The 14715-nt window shown below is 48.3% G+C and overlaps 1 protein-coding gene across 1 annotated transcript in view; it reads left to right on the forward strand.

The window, feature by feature from the left end:
• Positions 1-1073: 1073 nt before the first annotated feature.
• Positions 1074-14715, forward strand: part of LOC122389462 (single-minded homolog 2-like) — a 33865-nt gene continuing 20223 nt past the window's right edge. Inside the window, exon 1 of the mRNA XM_043381563.1 lies at positions 1074-1218. The gene's annotated coding sequence lies outside the window, so the exon portion shown is untranslated. The remainder of the gene's footprint in view (positions 1219-14715) is intronic.

Here is a 14715-nt window from a genome sequence, read left to right on the forward strand (position 1 = left end):
AAGTACTTGCCGAAGGGTTTCCGGTACTTGCAGATCGCCTAAATGCTGCCAGCATTTCACTTTTCAGCAGTGTCTCGTAGACGCTCATACCCTCCGTTCCTGATTTTCTGAGAGTGACATCACTAGTGTTGTTGCTTCCTTTTCTTTGTAACCGCTGAGGCCTGCGGTAGAGCCACGCAGGCTTCCACCAGCGCAACTTCACCACGATGCGTGAAGGCAAATTTCTTCGTCATAATATGCACATATGCGTGCAAGTTGATGGGGAAAGCGTCGACTGTTCGGGTGAACTTCAAAACGGCGAATGAGGGCGAATCCATTCTTTAGCTTTAGGTACCAGAAACACCCTATTCGGAAACAAATAGGGATATAATGACATAAGAAAAGTCATGGATTTCGCTTGGAGATCTATACCTATTCTATGTACATACATATCATAGGGCTTGCGATCCTTCTATGCTCTAATGTTTTAGTAAATTTCGATCTCCCAAATGTTTTGAAGAAAGAAAAAACAGCGCCTACACCTAAACTAGGTAAGATATCAAGAAAATTAGGAAGTTCATATTCTCCCCCACACAGCCGAACCTGATTTACGCAGTACAGCTATAGCCTGGGCTGTGCAGTGTGCAGCGGCAGCTGAAACGAACACTTGACACCTCGAGCTACAAAGACCAGTAGCTCACAAAGGTGTCCATAAAGTCAGCGGTGGAGAGGGTGCAGGGCAGTCTGGGCCGCCGGAATGGCGGCCCGCTCAGCCCTTTGTGCACGGTGCTGCCATAAAGTCAGCGGCCCGGCAGAGGGTACCGGGTCATAACGGAGGCCGCCGGCGGCCGGCGGAGGTCAGCCCGCCGACACCGCTCGTAAAGTCGGCCGGCCAGGGCACAGGTATGCTGCCGGTCCGCCGGTCCCGAACCGACTCCATTGGACCGTCCGCCGCCGGTCCGCGTGCCAGCTCTGGCTCTGATTGGTCGCCAGCCGGCGGTTAGCCCCACCTCGGCCGGCACTGACCAATGAGACGCTCTGTCGGCGGTGGCCCCGCCCCCGAGGTCTCGCAAATCCCCAGCCGCTATGCCGGCGGGCGCGCGGCCAGCCTCGGCCGAGCTCGTCGCTTTGTGTGCTCACGTGCCGCGTGCCAATCGTCCGCAGTCGCCGCGCGCCAGAAGTGCCTAATTAAAACCAGCCCAGATTAGCGGCGGCTCGACGCGGATTCGTGCTGAAGAGGTAAGTCGGCGGTTTGACCTGGGCTCACGGCACGGCCGAGCCGGGCGTGTCTCACGCACGGCCGCTCGTCGAGATGTGCCCGCGGCGCGCGGCGACAGGCACGCGCCGCGCCGGACACGTCCCGACCCAACGGTCACGAAGGCACGGACGGCCGGTCGGTTCGTGACCCGCCGCCGGGCGCCGGCAGTGACAGGGGACCGGGCCGGCGGGCGCGGTGCGACTCCCGGCCGGGCGCCCCGTGTGACCGGCGCCCCCGTGTGACCTGCCGCCGGGCGCCGCCAGTGACCGGCGCCCCCGTGTGACCTGCCGCCGGTGACCGCTAGTGACCGGCGCCCCGTGTGACCCGATGCGCGGTCCGATCGCGCCCCTGTGCTGCCGCGGCCGCTGTGTCCGTGTGCTGGGATCCATGGATCCGTCCCGCGCGGCCCCGCCGTCCCCGTCGGTGGGTCACAGGCCAGGGAGGAGCACCAGCCCGGGTGAGAGGGTGGGATGGGCGACAAAGGCTCTGCTGGTGCACGTCAACACCACAGATGCGATTGTGCTTTGGTAGCGGTGCGTTGAACGTTGAACAGTGGTCAGTCCTACCCACCCTCGGTACAGCCGGGTGCTGAAAAGTATTTGATGACCCAAGACTCTGGGTCAATGCCATTTTGTCGTTACATCAAAAGATTTTGAGGAGTTTTATGTCTGAGACTTTATAACAGTTCCGTTAGCCTTGGCTCTATCTAAATGCAATTTTTTGAATGCTCTAGCAATAGGTATGCAGCCTCTATGACAAGTGTGTTTGCTTCTCGCTACAAATGGGCTAATTACACGCTGTGAAATTAGAGTCCCAATTTTCAGCTTACCTCTTATCTTCGTCACACATTTTGAAATGAATTAACCCTCGCCGGACCTATTGGTTTTCTACATACGCGCCGGCCGAGGGGGGGGGGGCGGGTACGACCCCCCCCCCTCGCCGTTTCGCCCCTGGTGGAGCTAGCGCGTCGCGGAAAAAACGAGCGTGTGCGCCGTTACGAGACGCAGAGATTGGTACCCGATTTTAAGGTCCTAGGTCAACCGGTGACCTCTGAGGTCAGGTCAAGTGCCCCAAGGTACGGTTCAGTTTTTGGTGAATAACTTCGCAAAAAACGGCCGCAGAGCGCCGATTTTGGCAGCATCGTGTTCGTCTCGCTCAGGCGCGTCGAATGATATACTTTTTGTCCGGGTCAGGTCAACTTGGGGTGTTGACCTCAGGTCAAGGTCAGGTCAGCACCCCCAGGTCACGAAGTTGGTCGAAAGGGGTCATGTCGCATATCATTCGATTCGGCAGGTCTTCCTGAGTCCATTGGTGGCTTTCCCGACTCGCTAGCTCAATTTGATTAAGAGTTATTGACGAAAAACTAATATGACCTTGATGACGTCATAAATGACGTCACGCAAGGTCAACATTGCAAAAGTGACGCATCTAACCTTGCAAGGAGTGCATAAAATCACGATTCTGTGTGCTTGAGATAGTTGGAGATCGTTCCCGGCGCCAGAATAGCAGTTTGAATTTTTCCCCATTGACTTTTAATGGTGAGGTCACGAAAATGACCTGACCTCATATGACCTTTAGGAAAAATCCGAGATATACAAGTTGTGGGACTCATAATGGATACTAGATCCTGCAAGTTTCATTTCCCTGTGACATCTCCTCTGGCAGTGAGGGCGTTGCGAAGTTGCGACATCTGAAGACCGTGCAGAGGTTCACTTATGACGTCATAGGTCAGTGACCTGACCTGACCCAAAAATGCGGTTGGTGTCAAAAGATGCGGCTTGGATCAAAGGTCAGGTATGCCAAGTTTTAGCTCTCTATCGCCAGCGTGTTCGGAGCTATCGCGAAAAAACCCTATGGGGGGGGGGCGGCACCCGCCCCCCCCCCTCGGCCGGCGAGGGTTAAATTAAAATTTAAGGCAATCAGTCAACGCTGTCATCCTGACATATTCGTAAACCTTACTCTTCTGACATATTTCGAACAGCAATAGCTTTGCGTATGTAAAAGGTTATTTGAACATACGGGAGCCGTTGAGTGACTTCAACATTCTTATAAACGAAGCAATATGAGGTCAATCAACCGAGCACAGACCGACCCTAAAAGGTATTTTTCATTTAGAACATCGCCTTAGATAATACCTATATCTGATTGGCAAATCCAACGCTTGGAGCATTTGTTCCTCCGCGAAGTCCGAAATTGTCACCCATTAGTCGTTTTCTTCGCATACAAAGCGAAATTAAACAAGTTTGCTTTAGACTGCACATCAGCGCATAAGCCGGTACATGGAATCCGAATAATTATTTAGATGTTGCAGATAGGGAACCACTTGTAAACGTGGTCCCCCGCAGCTTTCCAAAACAGCCTTCTGAATGCACCGATATTCTTCGGCAGACGATTGGTAACGACGGTTCGCGATACCGGCCGAATTTACCGAGACGGCCTCCTTTCAATAAAGAAAGCAGCCTGTGATTCGGACAAAACTAAATTGAGATACGAAATAAAACTATACAATTTGGTCAATAATATCAATGATATTGTAAATACGTCGAACAAGCAACTTTGTATCCACAAAACCGCTCACACAAAGCAGCGTTTTCCTCTAGAGCACTTCACGGATAGGCTTTTTAGGATCCGGCCCGGCCCATATCCGGCAAGTCATATCCAGATCCGCCCATTATCCGCCTTTCTTTGAATATCAGAATCCGGCCCACCCATGGCCCGTATTGCAGCCAAACTTCCAAAAAATATCCGTAATAATCCGTTTCACCAATAACTGGTTTCACCCAAAACTGGACTAACAAATTCAATCTAAGGGACCAGACAGCCATACATCTCATAGACCATAATGGTTCCAAAAACCATGCATACATTGCATACATTATCCACTTGAAGACAAGTCTTGTGACAAGTGAGTGTCATAAAATGATGCCTATTACTTTAAAGGTAGTGTGCCACCTTTGAAAGATTTCCCATTTTATTTTTCCTAGGATAAGAAGCTTCTGTTTTTACCTAATATCGCAAAAAAAAAATCAAAAAATGGGCCTGGAATAGTGCCTTTTTCGCCTAAAAGTTTTTCGGTTTTTAGATATGTATAACAACTGTAGTGGGCTCACCTGCAAACAGGCGTCGGGCAACAATCGCGAATGCGGCGCACTTGTGACAATAAGCAAAGGTCATTATAGTGTTACGACCATACGACGTACGGGAATGAGTTATCAGCTGTCTAATCGTAGACAACACAATGTCGAGCCTTAAACTGTATTGGTATTGTTTCTTTTATTTGGCTGTCGAACATTATTTATGGTTTGAAATATGATTTTATGTAAAATAATTGATATGAAAAAGCCGTCTTATAAGTTATGACCCCATTTCACCACACGCAAGTGGCAGAAATGACAATGATCAGCTGACGCATTTTTCTTGGCCGAAGTCAGAGCGCGCGGCCCGACGCACCACGCATATTTGGAAATTCCGACCTCGACGAGCATCAGAAGCCACCTAACAGGCGCGTTCGAAACCGCAGGAGATGATGATGAACGGGTTTATCGAAACTTGATTGGATGAGCATATCGGTAATAGCGATTTCAGTGTGTGCATTTATTGTTCATAGTGGTGTGAAATGTGGTTGGGGTACGACCGACAACCCGTCGGGGCGAATTTCGCACTGGGGTACTCAAAATTTGAAGAATTTAAGACGTTTCCATGAGTTTTGAAGGTATGGATAAGTTCTAAAAATCCGGTTCTCCTTATCTGGGCCATTAACTCCATACGGTCCAAGAAAGCTGGCACACTACCTTTAATCAAACCTCTGCTGCCGCTTAACACATTAGGTTAATTTTTAACTTCAATGTTGAATGTTAAAATTTTGATCCGTTTTGATCCGGGTTCAACCTTCAATTCCCAAATCCGGCCCGCCCATATCCGTTCTTTTTTAACAAATTTAGAATCCAATCCTATCCGGTCCGCGGATTTATCCGTGGATAACGGATTTATCCGGCCCATGAAGTGCTCTATTTTCCTCGCATTAAACATAGCGGTGTTTGCGGGATGGATACGGGGCAGCAATTAGACCTACAAACCAAAGAAAAATGTCAGTTTTCGGTAACACCTTGTCATCCACCGGAGAGCAGTTCTGTAAAATACATTTTACAATATATCCTCCATGAGGTGTGATTTTTTTTTTCATTTCGCAATAGTTGCATTCGCGTTCGAACACCGAAAGCAAAGCACATGGTGATCAAAAACCCGCCTTTATGACTTTTGAGTGCGTATGAAAAACGATTTCTTTTCGATGCTTTCCTATGAAGGAGCCCTCGCATCTCCCTTATAATGGTGCGGCGTTTGCTAAGCATCGATGGCGTGCAATTTCTAGACTTATAAGCAGGGATGCGGAGCCGTGGAAATTTCAAACGGCTCCGGCTCCGGCTCCGGCTCCGGAGAAAAAAATCGGCTCCGGCTCCGGCTCCGGCTCCGGGTGAAATGTTATGGCGGCTCCGGCTCCGGCTCCGGCTCCGAGTAAAATGGTCCGGCTCCGGCGGCTCCGGCTCCGACTTAGTACATCCCCTATGCAATCAATTAAATACGGGTGGAAGAAAAATTGGATTGGTTATACGCGTTACCTACTCCTGCCATGACCGGCTCACCGCACTCCCCGCGCAAACGCACCTCGGAGAGCACTGGCAGAACAAAGGACTAGGAAGCGATGGCATTGGAAACGCAGTCGCCGCGAATCGGAGTTCACTGAACCATCGTAAGCTGACACCCATCTCGGCTGCATTGGGGGGGTGGGGGTGAGGGGTGGGGGTGGGGGTGGGGGTGGGGGGTGGGTGGGAAGAGACGGCGCTGGGAGTCGCAGTCCACTGCACTGGCTTCAAAACAATGGCCGTCACCTGATGACCGGTCCTCATGTTCTGGGGATGCAGTAGACGTGAGGGGGGAGGAGCAGACAGGAAGCTGAATGCGTACTGTGGGATACTGGGGATATTCGGCTTTTCATTCAATTGATGGCCCATGACGTACTATTGGTCTCAAGATAAGGGCCCAGGCGACCTGTAGTTTTGATGCGGTGAATACCCTTACCCTCGCCACAACTCGGGCCGAGTGCACCCCTCCTCCCAGCCAGCGCCACCCCCACTCGCATTGTGGCGAGGGTGAGGGTATTCACCGCATCAAAACTACAGGTCGCCTGGGCACTTATATTGAGACCAATAGTACGATATGTTTTACTGCCTTGTACTGTCAAACCGAACTAGGTCAATTATTTTTTCCTCTTCAAAAATAAAAAGGAGCCGGAGTCGCCCCCTTTTTTGGCGGCTCCGGCTCCGGCTCCGGCTCCGGGCTATATTGTTTCACGGCTCCGGCTCCGGCTCCGGCTCCGGGCAAAATATGCCGGCTCCGGCGGCTCCGGCTCCGACTCCGGCTCCGGCTCCGCATCCCTGCTTATAAGTATTTTGTATCCCAAATTGCAATGTTCTCATACCGATATTCCTATGATGCACAAGTGGTTGGGCTTTAGCTTCATGTGAGAAGACGACACGTTGTGGCATTCGAGCAATTTGCATGTTTATATTTATAGGCCATCTAAGCATATGTCCCTTAGCTTAGTCAGGGTGAATATATTTCAAGGTAAAAAAAATATTTGCAATGTAAATATATTTCTAAGCTGAAATAATATATAATTATACTTACAAATAATTTCACTTGAATTCAAATGTTCATCTCTCTCACATGGCACCCATACATACCTTTATGGACGAGGAATCTGTATTTTTGCCAGAAGTATCAGTACCACTTTTTATGCTTCTGAATAAAATTCACGTGAAAGAGGCCAGTTATGACCGATTATGTGGAGCGAAACAAATATAATGTTTATTGGAGTAACGTTTCCCAATCAACATATTTCTATCAGTATTTGAGCACATTGCATATGAAGGTTTCTGACCATGACATGGGTGTGTAATTAACCCTCGCATGTGTGCGGCGTTTGCCAGCTTCTAATGTGTAGGGGGGGGGGTCGGTTGGACCCCCCCCCCTTGCCGTTTGGCCCCTGGTTGAGCTAGAGCTTCGCGGAAAAAACGAGCGTGTTGCCCGTGACGAGAGGAAGCCGATGATACCCAATTTTAAGGTCCTAGGTCATTGGTTGACCTTCCAGGTCAGGTCAATGACCCAAAGTCGGGAAAATCGGGACCTGTTAGAAAGTCGTAAAGTGTGGCTACTAAGGGGTTTTTCGGGGTGCTGATCACGAATATCGTGTTAGTTTTGATCACAGATGATGTCTTGAAGCATTTAGACCAGGTCGGGTCAGGTCAGGTCAGGTCAACCAGTAGGCGTCGTGACGGGTATTTGTAGTACGTGTCAACCGCCTCTGACAGCTTCGTAACATGTTACGAAGTCACCAAAACTACTTCGTAAATGTTCAAATGGTTGCTAAATTCGAATTCAGCTCAAAAAACTAGCCTAGAAACATGTAAAACTCGAAAAAGTGAACCGAGGTCACCCGAGGTCACCGAAGGTCAATGACCTGACCTGACCTTCAGGTGACCTTGACACACACGGGATTAACATCAAATCACATGTTTGAACGTTTGAAACCACGAAAAGCTTGCAAACACGCGGCTAGTGCGAGACGACATACGCGAAATCGCGATTCCGGCCAAACATGGTCTCGGAAAAGAGGTCACAGGTCAAAGGTCATTTGGGTCAGGGTCATGAAATTTTCAGAGTAGGTGTAAAATTGATCAATGCGAGGGTACTGAAAGTTTCGTCGCGATCGGCCGCTTTTTACGCGAGTTATTCGCGAAAAACCATGGGGGGGTCCATCCGACCCCCCCCCCCCCCCTACACATGCGAGGGTTAATCATGGCAGAACGATAAGGGTGCAAAGTCTGTCTTCTGCTTGCTGTCTATCAAACTTTTATGTCCCAGAAGAGCAAATTTCGCATATGGTAAGAATCATTCAGTGACCATTCCAATGACTTGAAACTTCAGCCGGTGGTTTCCATGACCATTTTCGTTCGCTCGTACAACTGACCAGCGGCAGCAGGAAGCCGCCGCCGTGGCCAGCTGCTGTTGTGAAAGGCGCTGTGCCGCGGGCCGGGTGTAGCCAATGGCGGTCGCGGTGCGGAGTGCATGCTAATCGCGCCCTGCGCTCCCAGCCACCGCCGTCTCTGGCCGCGCACCTGTACGGCGCCGGCGTGTCTGTGACCAATGCGGCGCACCAGCGCGGCGGCGCGCTGACGGCCGCGGGAACCGCCGCCGCCGCAGCCGCCCAGTGCTGCACCAGGAAACAGGAAGCAGGCAAAGGAAGAGTAAAGTCCTTGAATGGGTGGTGCCTGATCGTTTTCTTAGAACGATTTGTTATGTGAGACAATGGGCGATCTAAAGTAGGTATACTTTGGTCATACATGTCCCCAACAAAGGTGAAACATCGATGGCAAAAACGCGAAAATCGTATACAAAAAGAAAACATCGTTGAGTAGTAAATACACTAAAAAGCATTACAAAAACGGTTTTACTTTCTTATGCATGTTTCATGGCTGTTGTAAAACCGAATTAATGACCCCTAAAGTAGCGTGTATAATTTTATAGCTATGATGTATGTTCACAATTAATATAAGCACAGTGTTCCTTAGTTTCCTATTTCTCCGGGCAGCCAACTAGATGCCGTGATATGCGGGATGAATATGTAGGGGCATGTGAATCAAATATAACCCCACGTCTCATCCGTAAAGTTCGATTGGACCCACGGGTGTAAGTACTGTGGCGCGTCGGCCTGCTCAACTGTCTTTAGAACTGAGCTGTTGAGCGGTGAGTCATCTCACTCAGCACCCGGCAGACGCCCGTCTGATACCCGTCACCAGATAGGTCCGACTCCAGTACACATTCCAGTCATACCTGAGTGACAGAGCATCGTATACGGTGTAATAGCGGAGGTGAAGACTGCCTAATACCCTGAGCATGGGGCGCTTGTGGCAATCGGGGGATTGAAGGAGCTTGCCTCAGGTACCAAGCTTCTTTTTTGTCGTCATTCTCATGTCTCAAATATCTATATAAAAAATGCAGCTTCTAATATCAAACACATTCATCCAGTTCTAGGAAAATGTTTTTGAATGCACCCAGGAAGCATCAAAACGTGTGATGAGGCCGGTTTCAATTTTTTATCACCTTCGAGTTCACTATGAGCTCCATTAGTGCACATATAGTCATTCGCACTTCGCAGTTAGCCATCACCCGGCCAAGGAGGGCGGGGGGGGGATTTGTTTGCCATTAGCTTGCCTACCAAGAAGTTGATATCTTATTGAGATATATATGTTATGGAATGCAGCCTGTGGTAGAATGCTCTGCAGGGATGGTAATTATTTTGACATTGCAAAACACTGCGGCTGATAATTTGTCAAAAACATTAACATTATTGTTATAAACTTTTGAATAATAAATACGATCTATTACATTTACTTAATTGTAGACGGGTAGCCATTTAATGACTCTCATTTGTAGAACCAGCGCGAGCGGCCGGGTGTCGCCGTTTCCGGCAGGTGTACCTATGTTTTGATGCCGGTGATAGTGCTCGATTGGGTGTGTAACTATCCGAAGGTCACATAACACCGATCATCAGTAGCTCTATCAGCTCTGTTCTCTCGGATACCGGGTCGCACGTGTCACGGCCGGGCCCGTGCGGCCGGGCACCTGCCCCCGTGTCGGCACGTGTCCGTCGCACCTGGCGACAGTCACTCAGTCCGTCAGCAGGCACATGACCATGTGCGTTGACGAATGTCAGATGACAGGAGCACCGCAACCGGGTCACCGGCCGCCACCAATGGGTGAGGAAACTGGGTCACGATAGGGAGAGAGAGAGAGAAAGAGAGAGAGAGAGAGAGAGAGAGAGAGAGAGAGAGAGAGAGAGAGAGAGAGAGAGAGAGAGAGAGAGAGAGAGAGAGAGAGAGAGAGAGAGAGAGAGAGAGAGAGAGAGAGAGAGAGAGAGAGAGAGAGAGAGAGAGAGAGAGAGAGAGAGAAAGATAGAGAGCGGTGGCCTCATATTTTTGTTGTTTTTTATACTAAACTGTCACAAAAGAAGAGACGCTCAATCAGCCGATGCCTGATTTCGCCATCGCTCACCCACCCACCCAGGTAGCCATTCCCAGACAGCGTTACCTACCAAGTGTCCTCGGTCGCCCTCGTTTCGTACCATGGCCGAGCTGGCTCCGTTACTAGCTGTGGGCCTTTCTCCCCCTCCCCCCGTGCCGGAGGTGTCGGCTGTCTGGGGTGGGGGGACGGGGACGGGGCAGGGGGCCCTCCAGACGGCGAGCTGCAAGGCGACACCACCGCCGGCTCCGGAGCGACAATGAAAAACGAGCGCCGGCTCGTTTGGAGCCGAGGCCGCGGGCGGTGCGGCCTGAGATGGCCAGTTCTGTGGCGAAATAGGGCGCCCAATGGCGGCGGGCCCACCTCCGTAATGTGAGCAGCACCGCTGGCTGACGCGTCTGCGGCTGGGGCAGCTGTACTGAGATCAACAATAGCGCTACCTGTATGCAGTCGTGCACTGCACCGGTGGTGATGGCTGGTGCCCGTGGTGTCACTTGTGCCTCTGGTGTGATGGCATTCCTCAGTCACGACGTGGAAGCGAAGCGGTTATAAAAATCATGTTTCCCGACTTGGGTTGGCCGAGTGACAAGATTTGGGTAAAGTCAATGAAATTAGCACAAAATGTGTTATGTGCTTGCCTGATCCAGGCTCGCACAAATGTACGCTGGGTGCAGTGCCGCCGAGTCCATTTTAGGCATAGGTAAACAGCTGGGAGAAACAAAATATGCTCGCTTACAATGCAAAGCGTTCAGGAATATTGCTGTGTTTAATAGCGACACAGGTGCATGGGCGGATGACCCTTGACCAGTGACCACCAGGGTTTCTAACTCAGCCATAATAGCAGGGCTGGGAAAAATGCTGAATCTGCTACATACCAGATATTACGAGAAACTCTTATTAGCTACATTGCCACAAATGTTCCTCACATCATTTCTGCTAAAGAAAATGATGTTACAAGTCAATAGAAATTCTGGACAGAACTTTCCACTACCATTTTCTATCTTTTCTCAAAGTGAGCTTTAAATGTTTTGATTTACGTAATGACATGATGTGGAGATGGAATTAAATTGATGAAATACTAGGACTTACTCCACAAGGAGATCGAATGGGTCGAATTTCGATCTCCTTGTGGAGTAAGTCCTAGTATTTCATCAATTTGTTTTGATTTAGTTGGCTGCACGCACAAAAAAAAAGATACAGTGTCTTGCTTCTGCCCCCTGTGAATGTTCTTTTTCTTATTTCTTACTCTTTGTAGGAAGCATACAAATACCAAAATAAGGTGCTGTGGGGTTTTCTCAGGGCAAGTTCCATCACCCCCCGGAGCACCAGGAAGCTCCAGTGAGGCCTAGAATTTTCCTATCAGCATCCCAGCACCTTTAGGATTCAGAGGTATTATCCTACTCAGGCAGAAAGTATTTGGAAGAAATCAGGTTGATTTGGCTAATCAGTCTGGTCAACAATTTACAATCATTGTGCATGCCGAACCGCTGTACAAATGTTGCCAGTTGTCACTTATCAAGGTTTAGTGGTAACATAATAATTGAACATTAAAGAAGTAAATAAAATATTCTTTTCTGAGCGTTACTTGATCAATATTTCAATCAGATCTCACCTTCTGCGCAAATCCGATCATATCTCCCTATATCTTCACCTCTTGCTTTGCGTGCTGGGCGGCTACCTTGCTCTTTAAAGGGACTGTCCCACCTTAACATTAGAATTGAGTTGAGATAGCCATCTTGATGGGCGTTCTTTGAAAATCAGAGTCGTGAAAACCGTTTCTCCAGCAATTACTTCATCGCAAATAAATTCGTGTTTGATTTTGACATCTGTGCAAATAAGTGCCACAATGTATTGGTATAGGCACGTAAATCTGATGACGTCATCCGGCTTTCGAACGTCCGTTAAATGTTTGACTAAAACGTTTTGTAGCACGCGGTGGTATATGCTGCGTTGCGCGCAACAAATGCCGCACTTTTAAATAAAGTCGCTAGGAACAGCGGAGATCCCAAAAAGTAAACAAAAGTAAAAGTCTAATATCTTGAAAACCGGTGAATATTTTTCGGTGAAATTTGGTAGATATTCGTTTTCGCTCTTTCTGAACCGAGCGACATCACTTTCATGCCAATTCATAAACTTTTTTAAAGGTGGGAGGGTCCCTTTAACTGGGTACTGCACGCCGCTATACGGACAGTTGTCATTACGGCACTTGAAATTAGGCCTGGAACATCCCACTTCCCTAAACTAGAGGCAAAATGAAAGATACACTTGCCGAAATGATGCAAAAACACCCAGAAACACACTCATCCAAGGCCATCTATAGAAGGTACAGTCACTCCCCCGCCGACCAATCAGAGACAGATCCTGAGTGACGTCATCCCTGATGCTCGCAAGGGGTACTCCATTGCTTTGCAACGTAAAAATGACTAATTTCATTTGAAGATTATTGATGGCACTCTGCACATACCGCTCAGCCATTGATGTCAATGGAAAGCCCAACTAATTTTCCAGCGACAAAAAAGAGCAGCAATATGCTAAGAAATGGCCGTTTTTGAAGATATAGGCGATTTAAAAACCCTCTGTAGCAGCAGGAAAGCAACGTAAAAACGCATCGAGCTTATATTTTTACTATGGATAAATCATTTTTCAGTAAGTTTTTAGATTTTGTATAGATTTAAGTTACAACTTCATTACAATATTTTCATTACTTGAAACTTTATTTCAAAATAATATTTTCGAAAATGGCAGCTGTTGGCCAGTAGCTTGGGAGCGATTGTGGCGCACCGCGCCATTGGTTGTCCTGAGGCCCCCTTATGATGTCATCAAAAGTGGAGTGACATGGGCCTGCACTCATCAAAACCCATCAAACTACCCCACGCGAAACGACAACTAGAATCGTCTCTAATGCGCCAGAACCAACGCATCAACCAAACACACAAACATAAATGATGCTTTTGTATATTTTTGTAAATGTTTCTTAATGTTACTTACAAAAGAAGGTTAATTGGTGCTTTGGAACTCTAATTCTATTTAGATATGTATAATTCAAAGAAAAAATACACAAGAAACTGACAAAAATATTGTACGACGTCATCAAAAAGAATTAAAGACGTTGCAGGATGCTGCTTCATAAAAGATGGCTTTTTAGAGCTGTCATGGGCAAAATGAGTTGATTCTTTTCGTATTTTTATTGCTCATTCAACAATTCCCTTTTTAAGACAATTTGTTTTGTTTCGTAAATATGTTGCTGCAATATTTCACAAATAATAAAATTTATTTTAGCAATATTCATAAGAAATATAGCGCATAAAAAGGCGTAGCAGATACCTTTAGCTACACGACTCAGAGTATGAAGAATTAATGATTGCTACACTGGAAACTGCTACAAAGAGCGGCCAGATTCGTCATAAAACGGAGCACAAAGCTGACGTTTTGAACTTGTGTTGGCTTTACAGATGTTTTGTTCATATTCGCCGACGAGATCACTGACCGGTGGTACCTCTATTTCGAAAATGTGCGAATTTTGATGTTTTTATTGTATTTTTCTTTATGATCTACGGAAGAGAGAAATGCTGATTTTGCTACAATTGATGGAACAATAAACCGATATCTGCTACCTACTGGGGTATGAAAGTATGAGGGATTTCCCAGCCCTGCATAATAGATGACCATATTGGGGTCAGGCAGAATAAGCAAGAATGGCATGCAAAGACCCGATGGAATAAGGGTGTCCGTGCAGACCATGCAAAATGACATTGGTCATGGGACCTGTTGATGGTGTGGCAGTCTGGTCTGGTCTAAGAATGAATGACCATAAAGCATTAAAAATTGTCATTATTGCGTAGGGAGACTTATGGCTAAAGCAGAAACGCTTTGTGGACACGTAACAACCAGCTTTTTATGAAGCAACATTAAAATCACAGGTGAAGAATGAAACTTTTTTCATAATCCAAATTACCTAATGGGAAAATACAGGCTGGTATCTTTAAATAATCCAGCAATGAAATCACACTAATTTCCAACTTCTCCCACATGATGTGAGACAACTTGAACTGCCTCCCCTTGCTAATTTTAGATTGACGCACTTTGTCAGATGACAATCACTCCGATTTCGAAGCCACGGAAAACACGTCCAAAAATCCCCGGTCATTGTGTGCCATGACTCCGGGCCTGACTGGGCGCACTGGAGCAGCCCTGCTGAGTCGGATGTCGGTCGGCCGGTCGCCAGACAGCGTGACTGGCCCACGGAACTCTCCAACTCGGGAAACCGATGGGTTTCCACGGCACACGGCGGTGACGCGCGCAGGAAACGCGTCACCGGCCCGCCGCGACCCACGGCCGCGTGGGGGGGCGGCCACCACCGGGCCATCCATCTTCCGTGCAGGCGCAGCCGGCCGGGCGCC

Source organism: Amphibalanus amphitrite, unplaced genomic scaffold, assembly GCF_019059575.1.
Source record: "Amphibalanus amphitrite isolate SeventyFive unplaced genomic scaffold, NRLGWU_Aamphi_draft 000359F_arrow, whole genome shotgun sequence".
In the NCBI taxonomy this organism is placed as follows: Eukaryota; Metazoa; Arthropoda; class Thecostraca; order Balanomorpha; family Balanidae; genus Amphibalanus; species Amphibalanus amphitrite.